This window comes from Choristoneura fumiferana, chromosome 27 (assembly GCF_025370935.1).
Source record: "Choristoneura fumiferana chromosome 27, NRCan_CFum_1, whole genome shotgun sequence".
In the NCBI taxonomy this organism is placed as follows: domain Eukaryota; kingdom Metazoa; phylum Arthropoda; class Insecta; order Lepidoptera; family Tortricidae; genus Choristoneura; species Choristoneura fumiferana.
In genome coordinates, this window is record NC_133498.1 from 4,505,810 (window position 1) to 4,520,395 (window position 14,586).

A 14,586-nucleotide genomic window follows, 5' to 3' on the forward strand; every position below is an offset into this window, starting at 1 on the left:
ATCATCATCATCCCAGCCTATATAGGTCCCACTGCTGGGCACAGGCCTCCTTTCAGAACAAGAGGGCTTGGGCCATAGTTTCCACGGAGGCCCAGTGCGGATTGGGAACTTCACACGCACCATTGAATTGCTTCGCAGGTTTGTAGAGGTTTCCTCACGATGTTTTCCTTCACCGCAAAGCTCGTGGTAAATTTCAAATGTAATTCTGCACATAAATTTTGAAAAGCTCAGAGGTGCGAGCCGGGGTTTGAACCCACGACCCTCTGCTTGAGAGGCGATAGGTCCAACCACTAGGCCACCACTAACTAATTTTACTTGATTTCCTAACTACACTCATAATGTGTACTTCTCAGTCAGGCTTCGCCGTTTTTAAAAAGAATATCAAATGGACAGAAAAACGGCCTGCATTAAATTATCTAAAAAGTACGCAACATCGCTAAAACATATACAACTAAAAAGTAGTACAATAAGTTCTACTCTCGATTAACAAACTAAAGGCTTTCAATTATAATTAACATCTCGTATATTACTAGTATATTATTAATTTCAATCATGTGTGCCATCTAACTTGCCCAGAATATAAAAAAAATTAAAGAAAATCGAATGCATCATTTTAATTACATACGCGTTTTAAGCAAAGGTCACACTTTCATAAAGTTCATAAAAAACTTCTAAAAAACTAACAATACACAATAATTTCTAGCTCCGTGGGACCCACTCCGGCGCTGGGTGAAAACCTCGTTTCACTACGTAAAAACATGAGAGCCCATTGTACCGAAGAAAGTTGTTTATGTAAATTATAATATACACTATTGTTATGTTATGTTATTGCGTCAGTATTGAGATCTAATCGAGTTTGAAACTGCTTCGTTTAACGGATTATCTTTATTGTAAGTGTAACTAGTTTTTGTAAAAGTTTCATTAATAAATAGCTGTTGCCCGCGGCTTCGCCCCCGTTGTATTTTTTCTGTATTTTCTTCCATATAAACCTTCTCCAGGCAGTAACGAACACAACAAAAAAAGAGTTAGCGAAATCGGACCAGTGGTTCCCGAGTTTTGCGCTTAGCAACACATTTTACGATTCATTTTTATTTATATAGATAAGCCTTTTTAGGGTTCCGTACCCAATGGGTAAAAACGGGACCCTATTATTAAGACTCCGCTGTCCGTCCATCTGTCCGTGTGTCACCAGGCTTTATCTCATGAACCGTGATAGCTTGACAGTTGAGATTTTCACCGATAACAACAAATACTAAAAACAGAATTAAATACTTAAATATTTAACGGGGTCGCCCATATAACAAACGTGTATTTTTTGTCGTTGTTTTGCTCGATATTAATAAAATAACGGTAACAGGTAGACGCTTGAAATATCCGTAGAATATTTTAGTCGTATAATCAGTTTAAAAATAAATAATTAAATAAAATAAATATTAAAGGGGGGCTCCCATACAACAAACGTGTTTTTTGCTATGCTAGTGTCTAATGTTGTATAGATAATGGTACGTAACCTTTCGAGCGCGGGTCCGACGCTCACTTGGCTGTTTTTCTGATTGTACTTGCTGTTTACTGTAGTTTCACTGATACTGCATTTTTTTTTATTTATGCCAGCGCCTAATAATCACTTATTTATACACAAAATATATAAAAATTAATAAATAGATTATAACAAAAAATAGGCTGGGTTTCCACCAGAGATGTGCAAGGGTACGTTGCAGGGAATGTGTTTTGTTGAACCAATAGAAAGGCTTCATTTAATTATCCTCACTCCGCTCAAATGTTTCCACTAGAGCTGTGCCAGATAAGGCAATGCCAAAACATACACCGAGGAAAGAATCAGACCTATGGACACATGTGGAACGGACAAACTTCTTATAAAAACTTGAACAACATATTATATTGGCACCGGATTTCAGGCAATCATTTATTTTATGTTATTTCGCTCATACATTTCGAACAGCAATTATAAGTCCAGGTTTGAACCCACCCTGTACTACAAGCCATTGCGACGCAACCACATCTCTCACTAATTGACAAGATTTCATTTTTTTAACATCTGTCAATTACTACAGGAATCGAAAGAGTTTTGCCTCCTGAACATGGGAAAGTATTTATTATAATTGATTTCTCCATATTAAAAAAAAATACAAAAAATTGAAAAAATATGTCTGAATTTGCCAACACTACCACAGAATAGATATGTTTCCCTTGCCTTTATCACCAGAAAAAGGAGCTGTCATAATTTTGATATTGTCTCTATGCAACGTCTACGTCAGATTTACGTGATCTTTTTTTTAAGAGACTAGACAAAAGTAATGGATCTATTGTGCCGTAGTTTTGGAGTTATGCCCTTTTAAAATAAGCACATCTTAAAAAAATTGTAATAGATTAATTAATAGTTGTAGCGAAATTTTAAAAATATCAGCGATTTTCTCTTTCCAAACAGAATACAGAGAACGAATCAAATTATAGTCTTAGAAATATGAAATCTTGTCAATTATGTTGTGTCTCTCTAAAATTTTTAATTGTATACAAACGTTCTCATCTGTCGCTCTCACAATGACTCACTAAAAGCTAAATAAAAAAAACAAAACACGAACTACCTTGAACCTTTGATAAAAGATGGCTTCTGTTGACAAAAAGACCGTTAACGTCAGTGGCCTGGCAAGAGCGAGGTCGGCCATTGTATCGGTCGGCAGATAAACTAACTGGTTGTTTGTTTGTTTATCCTCAATATTATACAAAAAAGGAAATACAAAAAGGTTAGACAAAAAAAAGGTTGTTTCGTGTGAAGCCAACGTTTGCGGGTTTTATTCCGACAGAACTAATAATTATTAAGGTGAATAAACATGTATCACACTAAAACCACGGTAAATGTAATTTTCAATATAAATAATATGAAAAAAAAGAGAAAGATTATTATTTTTTTAATATTCATATTATTTATTTAAATAATATATAAATTATAATTATTATATTTATATTATTGTTATTATATAAATATTTAATATAATAATAATTTATAACTAAATATTAAATTTATATAATATTATATTAATTTTTTAATATAACCATGTATGTATGTTATGTATTTTTATATACAAACTACATTTCCGTATTAATTTTCAAGTCAATCCTCATCATTGTAGGTATCCTTGTCAAAATATAAGCTATAAATGACCGTATTATAAATATTCAGGATTAGCAGCGTTACTGTTATATTATTTTGAATTGGTTAGTTAGGACCCCTCGTAGTTTTTAAACTAAACTGATTTTTCCTTTTTTTGGTGTAGCGGTAATATTCTGTATCATTAGCATTTACATTAGATATGAAAATTAGTGCCATCTATTGGGCAATATGTCGAACACTGGGACATGTCTCGGTAATAGTGAGTATGTACGGAGTATTCACCCAATGCACACACCGTCAACACAGCGTTATGTGAACGTTGCATAATTTATTATACAACAAACCTACGAGTATTGACTATTCAATAAAAGTCGTGGTTCCAATCGGGACACTAACAAAACATTAGCTATGGTATTTGCTTAGCCTACTTTGAAATAGAAGTTAGTTCATCAAAATAACTTATGCATTTTTACATAGATTTTGAGGTCAATATTTTATGTAACTTCGTCTGTATATACAAGTCAAATTACCGTCTACGAACAAATACACGTTCGATTTCTTTTAGGCACTGAACTGATTAAATATTTTTTGTCTCTCCCCCCTGTAAATTTACTTTTTTTCTGTTTACTTATGTTTTAGTAAACTATAGTAGTCATCCGTTAAATATAAGGTAAATGTCCTAGTGTTTGACTTATAAATACCCAGTAGATGACACTCAGCCGTCACTTCTATTGCTCATGAATTAGATAAATACTGGGATAGTGACTAGGCACTAGAAGGTGTACCTAAAATCTTTTTGAAGTGTACATTGTCTGAAGTAACCCATTTTTTGTTTAAAAAACCACATAACAGACGGTGTTCTGTTTGAGGAAAGAAATCAACAATATTAAAATTTTCCTCCTTTTTATACTCAGTTAAATCATATGTAGTTACTAGTATTTACATAACACAGAACCTCCATTTAACCAACCTGACCCGCCAAAGGTTGTGACCTCATTAACGTGTTATCTAACCACTCAAATATCACCTTTAAATCTAGCGCATAGTTCATGTTTACATTACATAACTTCAATTTTAGCTCTAGCTAAAGTAAACTGTATGTCGTGTTAAGTAAGTTAATTTTTCATTGTGTCCTGTTTGCTTCCGCGTGGGCTATTGAGTAACCATAATGGTTATATTTTGTGATTGTTTTTTTTACTTCCGATTTGTGTGGGTCATAACTATTATTGTTTATTTACTTTATTATTATTCTGATTTTTAGCTAACTTTTTAACCCCTGATACAAAAGAGGGAGGGTTGTTACAATTTTGACGCCAATGTATGTCGGTATGTCTATATATGGCATCGTAGCTCTCAAACATGATAGAACGATTTTAGTTAAGTTTCATTAAAATTTGTTTAGCCGTTTATGAGGAATTAAACTTTGACATGACAATGGCGTGGAGTTTTCAACATTTTTATGTTGTTTTATTTATTTATTTTTTATTACAATATTTGTTTATCGTTATTATATGCAATTTCCCGAGAAAAAACTATCCTATTTCCTTCCCCGGGACTTAAACACAGAATAACTAATAGTACTACCGTATGACTTAAACTATCTGTATACCGAATTTCATCTAAATCAGTTCAGCGGTTTAGACATGATTGAGAAACAAACATCCAAACCATCTTCACAAACTTTCACATTTATATTAGTACAGATAAGATAAGCAGGGCTACTCCGAAACTCGAAACTCGAAGTTCGTGTCGTGCGGTCCCTCTCGCTCTCGTATTAAATAGTATAAGTGTCAGAGGGACCGCACGACACGAACTTCGAGTTTCGAGTTTCGGAGTAGCCCTGAAGATTATTGTACCGGCAAGAAATTGTCATGGGTAGTTTATCATGAGGTAGGTTAGTTAAGTTTATTTTCTAAATTTTCTGAAAAGTAGTTTGTTTCAGTATAATCAATATAGTAATTAGGACAATTGACAATAAATAGGACGAAAAATCATAAGGTGTACGATCATCATCATCATCATCATCCCAGCCTATATACGTCCCACTGCTGGGCACAGGCCTCCTCTCAGAACAAGAGGGCTTGGGCCGTAGTTCCCACGCGGGCCCAGTGCGGATTGGGAACTTCACACACACCATTGAATTGCTTCGCAGGTTTGTGCAGGTTTCCTCACGATGTTTTCCTTCACCGCAAAGCTCGTGGTAAATTTTAAATGCAATTCCGCACATGAATTTCGAAAAACTCAGAGGTGCGAGCCGGGGTTTGAACCCACGACCCTCTGCTTGAGAGGCGATAGGTCAAACCACTAGGCCACCACGGTTTATTATATATATATATAGGTGTACGATATAGACACGAATCAATTTTGTTCGACTAAGCGACTAAGGTAGTTATATCCCGCACACACCTTATGTCTTAACCATAATCCTACTAATATTCTAAATGCGAAAGCTTGTGTGTGTGTCTGTTTGTTACTCCTTCACGCTAAAACGGCTGGACGGATTTTGATGACATTTGGTATCTAGATAGCTGGACGTCTGGAATAACCCATAGGCTACTTTTTATCCTGATTTTCCCACGGGATAGGGATAAAATCTTGAAATAACAGCCGCTGGGCTTAGAGTCATGAAATTTGACACGATTGTTTTTTAATGTCCTGACTACGAAGCTTGAGGTCCCGGGTTCGATTCCCGTGTCGGGGCGGATATTTGTATGAAAAATACGAATGTTTGTTCTCGGGTCTTGGGTGTTTACTATGTATTTAAGTATGTATCTATCTATATAATTATATTTATCCGTTGCTTAGTACCCATAACACAAGCTTTGCTAAGCTTACTTTGGGACTAGGTCAATTGGTGTGAATTGTCCCGTGATATTTATTTATTTATTAATGTAAATTATGCTGATGTGATGATGATTACAAGATTTGGTAGAGGCGTCGGTGTCTTCAAAGCGAAGATTTAAAGCTTGTATGAATGCAAGCTCCAAGCTTTGTATGATCTATAGCTTTAGGTCGTTGCCCTGTGCTTACGAAAGCCCGAGAATGCGCATTTACTTATTTAAATCAGAAAAACGGTGTTTATTGAGCAATAGAGAGTGTAACGGGTTGGGATGTGAAGAAATTGCATGTGATTATAAACATGACTAGAGTTTCGCAGCGGCTTCGCACGCTTAAACTATTCGATCTCGTATAATGGAAATTTCGGGATTTTTAAATATTCCCGTAGTAATTTCCGAAAAATAAATCGTGGTTTTCATTGACGTTACATTAAAAACAATCGCGCCAAATTTCATGACTCTAATCTAACGCCAGCGGTTGTTGTTCCAACATTTTATTCCTATCCCGTGGGAATATCGGAATAAAAAGTAGCCTATGTTTTATTCCAGATGTTCAGCTATCTATATACCGAATTTCATCCAAATCCGTCCAGCCGTTTCAGCGTGAAGGAGTAACAAACGTACTCACTCACGCACTTACAAACGTTCGCAATTATAGTATTAGTAGGCTAATATTAAATGCTGTTTCTGGTAAAACCTCGGAATTTCAATTACTGAACTTAAACAATTTCTTTGCTCACCCGCGACCTTATGATAGTTAAGTTTATGCAAGATATGCGTGTTCATGCAGTTCCTCCACCTCCAAACTGTAAGAACACACACACAAATCATACATATCCATCTATCACCACCAGCACACTACATTGACGCGTTTCGAACTCAACCAGAGCTCATCTTCAGAGCAACGCAACCATTCACCATGATACCAGATGTTATACTCAGTAAATTATGAATATATTATTTATTTATTATTTCAATTACTGTCGTATGGGCTACGCGAGCAGAGCCGCGGGTAAAGTTATTTTTATGTGTATGTCTATGACATAGCAACCCGTGCGTTACACCTAACGGTTAATATGCAACTTAAGGTGCATACTATTCGATAGCGGATGCCAGAGGTTATTGATCTTTTACTTATAAAATATTGCCAAATTCGTTATAAAGTTAGTTTTTAATAAGTTAAAAAGACTAAGTAGCATAAAACGTTACACCACTTTACGAAATTCAAAATTTCAAAAGTAATAGAAGTGGTGGTATTTGACAGCAAATACTTTTATGTGAAAGATAAATATGATGTCGTTTCTGTTTGTTCCGACAAAACAAACATGCAGTTAGTCTTATTTTTGATGAAAAATTAAAATACCAAAATGGTTCAAATATGATAGCACCTTTACAAAACGCAATTTCTAAGTACCCTCTATCTGTTGATCAAAAAATATTTACTACTTACTCAACATTTAGCATTTTTAATAAGCTAAGTTCAAAATTTGTGAAATCGAAGCTCGTTGATGTCTTTTATATAAAAGACATCAACGGGTGCTTAAATGCTTAGGTTCTAAACTTCTAAGTAAAAAGTAAAAATATTTGTTTACCTATCAATCATTATTGTATAGTTTTTTATTTATACAATTTGCATATTTTTAAGCTCCCTATCAGTGTTTTTTATTAACACGGGCTTTATGGTGAAGTAAAACATTGTGAGGAACCCTGCACAAAAATGCGAAGCAATTCAATGGAGTGTCTGAAGTTCCCAATCCGCACTGGGCCCGCGTAGGACGTATACAGGTGGGGATAATGATGATCAAAAATGTTTTTGTAAGACGAATGCGTTGCTAATAATCCTACATAATACTCTCTAAAACTCAATCGTGACTTTCGCGCAACAAATATCCAACCCACCAATATATAATTTGGTGTTATTATGTCAGTGTCTCTTATGACATAAGACATAACACTTCCGAATGCAGAATTATGTAAATCTCAGTTCCGTAAACAAGAACAATAATACAACTTTAAGTCGTGTTTCAAATACGATTATAATTCATAACAATTAGGTCAAGATAATTTATGTGTTTTTAAATATGTCCATTAGGCTGAGTTTCCACCACAGATGTGCGACTAATGTCTTTTTCATGCACCAATAGAAACGTTTCATTTACCTCGCCTCGATCAGCGCATCTCTAGTGGAAACAGCTCGGGGGAGGAAAGGCAAATTAAGCGTTTCTATTGGTTTATGACATTATGACCAGAGATTATAAATTTATGATTTTGTTTTAATGCTAAATTACAATTATTAAACTATCTGTCAACGACGCAAATTTACTTTGATCTGGTTGTCAGTTTGATTTTATGAAGTTTTCTATATATTTTTTTAATTTTTCACTATAACTATACGGCCGTTTACCTTTACTTGCCCGAATTTCACTTGCCATACCAACGTTTGCCATAAAATATATAGAACCGTGCTGTTTTCAGGTTTTTTTAAAATGTCATCATACAGAACGCAGTAGGTTAGGTTAAGTTAGTTTAATATCAACTCTGAAGAAATTACTATTGCAGAAATAAATTACTTTAAAACGATACATTCGGGCATATGAAATTCGGGCAAACGATAGAGAATCCTATACGGCACTTTCGATGCGCGAGTCCAATTTACACTTAGTAAGTTTTTGACATTTGTTCTGTCTGTGTTGAGAGTTGAAGTGGATGATAACACGCACATCTACATGAAGTACTGATTGCACAAAAGTAGAATGAACTAAATGAACGAATGAATGTCAAAATCCCGCTGTCATGTTCTTGTGTGCGTGACCTCAACTCTGGCGGCACTATCTGTATCTGTCGTACGTGAAAACGGGGTACTGACATTCAGTGCACGGCCACGGCACGTAACCGCGTATCTAGCATTTTGAACAATTACAACAATTTGTACGTTTTGTCGTAATTCAGTAATTGTATATTATTACGCGATGGACGTGAAAGTAATGCGGTAGCGTCAGCAGAATAATGCTTTTATATTGATATAATTTTATATTTATATACTAGGGTTTACCACCGGCTTCACACGCGTAAATAATTAGATACAGCAGTTAAATTGAAATTCCGGGATTTCAAAAAATTCCCGTGGGAATTCCCAAAATTACAATGTCATTTTCATTGACGTTACATTGAAAACAACCGTCTCAAATTTCAGAACTAAGCCCAGCGGTTGTTATTTCGAGATTTTATCCCTATCCCGTGGTAATATCGGGATTTAAAGTACCCTATGTGTTAACTATTGCAGATCCTGCTGCAGCTAATCCTGCCGTGTAGCAGCAGTGCTTGCACTGTTGTGTTTCGGCGTGGAGACTAAGACAGCCGGTGAAATTACTGGCACTTGAGGTATCCCATCTTAGGCCTCCAGGTTGGCAACGCATCTGCAATCCCCCTGATGTTGCAGGTGTCTATGGGCGGTGGTGATTTCTTACCATCAGGAGACCCTCTTGCTCATTTGCCATCCAGTTGAATAACAAAAAGTATATCTATAAACTCGTGATTTGTACTTGTCAGTTGCGCTTCACTAATTTAGTATAGACATGACGTGTGGGTCAACTTACTGTATGTTATTCTGTCCCGTGACTCAAGAGACATCTTAATACACTTTGTTAGAAAAATGTTTGCAATTACTATTGTTTGTTTGTTTGTTTATACTCTTTATTGTACAAAAAGGAAAAACGAAAAGGTTACAGAAAAAAATGAAGTCTACAGTACAAAAACGGGCTTATCCCTGAAAGGATCTCTGAAAGTCAACCTTTGAGTGGAAAAGAAGAGCAATAATAAAAAAAGATCGGCAAATAGAGCAAAACATTTGAATAAATATAAATGCAAATGCATACTATTATATTATCATCCTAGCTTATGCCATGAAAAACTGTCACCACTCCCAACTTTTAGTGAATTTGTACCCCATAAAATAAAAAATAATAAGTAACTCAAGTGACGTTACCATGACAATAAGCTACACTTATTAGTTGTTTGAGCCAAGTATAGATAGCAAAAAGTACAGTCAGCAAAAAGGTTTCTATGAAAAAAGTTTTTTAAGCTATATAATATTTTATTTGTCGTTTCTTTGCTATCGCTACAGTCCACTTAGCAGTCATTGCATAACGGTAAACGTACCGCACTATTGTTAGACAAGGGCCAGAAACGTTACATTACACGCGGCTTGTCCCGCAGTTTAATTTCTAAATACGTCAAAAAGTCTTCCAATAAGCACTTAAAATCTTTAGATAAATTTAATGTATTGAATCAACAGTAATTATGCCTATATTGAATGTTCAAAACTGACGAGGAATAAAAAATATCTATAATAATAATTAAGCTATAAAATATCTATTAAAATATCTATATATAATATAAAAATATCAATGTACTTAAATGCTTACGTAATGCACTTTAACATTGACAAATAAATTATTTTTCTTCTTTAAATATATAAAAATATCTTTTAAAATGTGTATTATATAACGTAATTAATCTTCAACTGTCACCCTCAGAGACTTCTATTATCACTACCAAAATCATCTTCATTCATTCGATCATTTTAGATGGTTACTAACATAGATTTTTTTCAAACTTTTCTTATGGTTTCTATAAGTGCTACTTTCATACCACAAGATTTTAGGACTTCTGAACATACCCTATATGATTAAGGGTTATGGCAACTTGTACGGAAAAACCTATTTTAGCCCCCAACGCTGAAAGGGGGATGTATGTTTGACGCCAATGTAATGACCGATTTCGATGTGGTTTGGATCAACAGACAGACTGACAGATAGACAGACTGAAGACAAAGTGATCTTTTATAAAGAAGGGTTCAGTTTTTTTCGTTTAGAGGTACAAAACCCTTAAATAATACCACCCTTTAAGAAATATCTCTGAAACATTATTTCATATTTATTTATTTACTTTTGATGTATTGTTTCGGTAAATTTAAAAATTTTGGTCCAATTATCTGTCCATTGTAGTGTCTACTCTTGTCTCTGAAGTTTATGAACTCGACTGTGTACATCCCGTATATCAGTTGCTATCTGTTATTTTCATATATTTTGTGTACAATAAAGAGTTATACAATACACTACAATCATTCACTACATTAAGCAAGTATACTTGTCTCTCTCTAATCCCCGAACGACTCCGAGCGAACGTTGCGAATCGAAAGTGAGTGTATGACATCATGCACCCGGATACATGCGCAGGCGCTCACTTCAATGCAGTTGGGTGGCCTGTTGGCTAATCCTGCCGCTAAGCAGCAGTGTACGAGAAAGGGGTTCTTATCGGCTCGCATAACTGTTAAAAACCATAATAATGTGTGTGTGTGTGTGTGTGTGTGTGTGTGTGTGTGTGTGTGTGTGTGTGTGTCACCCGCGACCTTACGATAGCTAGGCTTATGCAAAATATGCGTGTTCATGCAGTTCCTCCACTTCCACACTGTAAGAACACACACAAATCACACAAACCCATCTATCACCACCACCACACTACACTGACGCGTTTCGAACTCAACCAGAGCTCATCTTCAGAGTGACATAACCGTACACCATGCTACCAGATGTTATAACCAGAGCTCATCTTCAGAGTGACATAACCGTACACCATGCTACCAGTTGTTATAACCAGATCTCATCTTCAGAGTGACATAACAGTACACCATGCTACCAGTTGTTAGTCTAACAACTCGGTTGAGTTCGAAACGCGTCAGTGTAGTGTGGTGGTGGTGATAGATGGGTTTGTGTGATTTGTGTGTGTTCTTACAGTGTGGAGGTGGAGGAACTGCATGAACACGCATATTTTTCATAAGCCTAGCTATCGTAAGATCGCGGGTGAGCAAGGAAATTCTTTTAGTTCATTGATATGGACCTCCGCAAAGTAACGCCTGATTCAATAAATTGCTTTATTTAATACTAGCCGTAACCCGCGACTCCGTCCGCGTTAATTTCGGTTTTCACTATTCCGCGGGAACTATGCAATTTTCCGGGATAAAAGCTATCCTATGTCCTTCTCCGGGACTCAAACTATCTGTATACCGAATTTAATCTAAATCGGTTCAGCGGTTTAGACATGATGAAGTAACAAACAAACAAACAAACAGGCTTACAAACTTTCGCATTTATTATATTTGTGGGGACAAGAGTGAGGGGGATGGTAGGTACGGTGCGAACTTCGGTTTTCGAATTTCGTAGTATTTAAATTGTAAATGAACTAAAAGAATTTTTTTGCTCACCCGCGACCTAGCCCTAGACATAGGTCGCGGGTGAGCAAAGAAATTCTTTTAGTTCATTGATGTGGGCCTCCGCAAAGTAACGCCTGATTGAATAAAATATTTAAATTGTATTTTTTTCAATGTATTTTAATATGTTTTATGTATAACTATTTATAATATATTTTCTATTTATTTCATGTTTGCCATAAGAATAATACTTATCATTTATTAAGCCAAGAAAACTAATAATACAGATATAAAAAGTAAACACTCTTAACTTAAGAAAAGGTTAAGCCTAGTCAAAAACAACCAGGAATTATTTATAATTTTCAAAAAAAGAGTAATGGCAAATGACCATTATAGACGACGAGGATATTATTATTATATCATTATATTAAGACGACCGGATGGCCAGGTGGTTATAGAATACGAAGTTTCAGGTCCCGGGTTCGAATCCCGGCCGGGGCAGATATTTGTATGAATAATACGAATGTTTGTTCTCGGGTCTTGGATGTTATCGATATGGTGTTTAAGTATGTATTTATCTATATAAGCTTCGTAGTCAGGTTCTCTTACCACTTGTCCATCCGGTCGTCAAATATACAGCTATTCCCATTATATTCAAAGTTATGAGTTTGGCGTAATTCATGTTTAAGTGACTATTCAATGGCGTTTTTTAGGTTCTCACGATACGTTATCGTTATGCGCGAACGCATCGCGCCGCAAACGTGACTTTCATCGGTTTACTGCGGCTAGAGTTGAACTGGATAACTATTTTTGTGGTCACGTTTAAGTAAGTACTTAAAAATATTACAAGACTGCGTGGATCCAGAGACCGGTTTGCCTAACGTTTGTGATGCTCGCGATCGCAATCAAATGACAGATCAGATGCAGGTGGATACTCCGGCCCGCGAAGGGATTTTATCCGGCCCGCAGACGTTCCTTCGAAGTGAATAGTACCTATAGTGTATATGGCCCGCGATCATAATATAATTTCATTATTTGGCAAGTATGAAAGAGAACGGTGTAGTACTGGCCCTCCTCTAAAATTTCTGTAACTTTCTGACCCCCATGAAAAATTTATCCCACTACTGGACTAGAGTTTATTAAGTCTGAAGCGCATTATTCATTCAGGTTAGGCAAATTAAAATTTTAAAAGTAAATTGACAATCTGAGCAATGGCATTTATGCAATAGGTGACAGTTGCCCGGATACAGTGAGTCATGTTATTGACTTTATTGCGTCGGATCTGTGCCAGATTGTATTGCGTTGCCGTACTGTTTGGAAAATACTGTGGGCATTTTTGATTGCAAATAGAAATCAATTCTATGAGTCAAATTTAAACCTTATTCACTAATATCATCATCATCATCATCATCAATCAATAGGGGTGCCCACTTTGAAAAAACATCGATGTTTTGTAAACATCGAGTACTTTTTCTAACATTATATTATTATAAAGCTAACATTATATTATAAAAAAAAAACTGTTTATTATAAATCAGAATAACATTACAAAAATTTTATAATTACTTAGCTAATAATCTTTATACATTCTACCACTCCTTTCATTATCTGTAAGTACATACAAAACCATTCACTTTGAAAAGATGACCTGTTTTGAGATGTATATTATTACAAATTTTAGTGGTCAAACTTGAGTTTCTGTGAAATTAACTGGTTTTCATCGATTCGATGTTTTATGAAAAAACATCGATACATCGAGTATATAGATAGCAATAGAAACACTTCATTTACCTATCCTCACACAGCACATCTCTAGTGGAAACAGCTGAGCGGAGCGAGGCGAGGTAAATGACGCGTTTCTATTAGTTCATGTAAAACACATTCCTCGCAACATATCCTAGCATATCTCTGGTGGAAACAAAGCCTTAGTGTAATGGAGCGAATCACACATTCAGGAAACGATTGTTAATTACTTCGCGATGTAGGAAACGTTTTATGAATGGAAATGAAGTTATTCATTTACCCAGTAATTACGAATACTGAAATATCGTAACAAGTTTCGTAATATTTTACATTTACCTAAGTATAATTTTTCTTTGTAGACTTTAAAGACGGAACTGAAACTTAGTACACGATATGATTTTTGGGGATTTTTCTCATGAGAATCTAGTAAATACCTGGAATTTACCCATTTTAGCCGTTTTAGCGCGATGAAATAACACACACACACACACACACACACACACATACACACACATGCACACACACGCGCACACACACACACACACGCACACACACACAGACTAACAAACTTCCGCATTCATAGCATTAGTAGGATATACTGATGCTCACGTAATCAACCTCTGGTGTGACATAAACATATTTGCGTACATAATGTAAATATATTTACC

The 14,586-nt window shown here is 35.5% G+C and overlaps 1 protein-coding gene across 4 annotated transcripts in view; it reads left to right on the forward strand.

Moving 5' to 3' along the window:
- LOC141443317 (serine protease 33) overlaps positions 1-14,586 on the forward strand; it is a 59,182-nt gene that overhangs the window by 7,334 nt on the left and 37,262 nt on the right. The window lies entirely within an intron of this gene.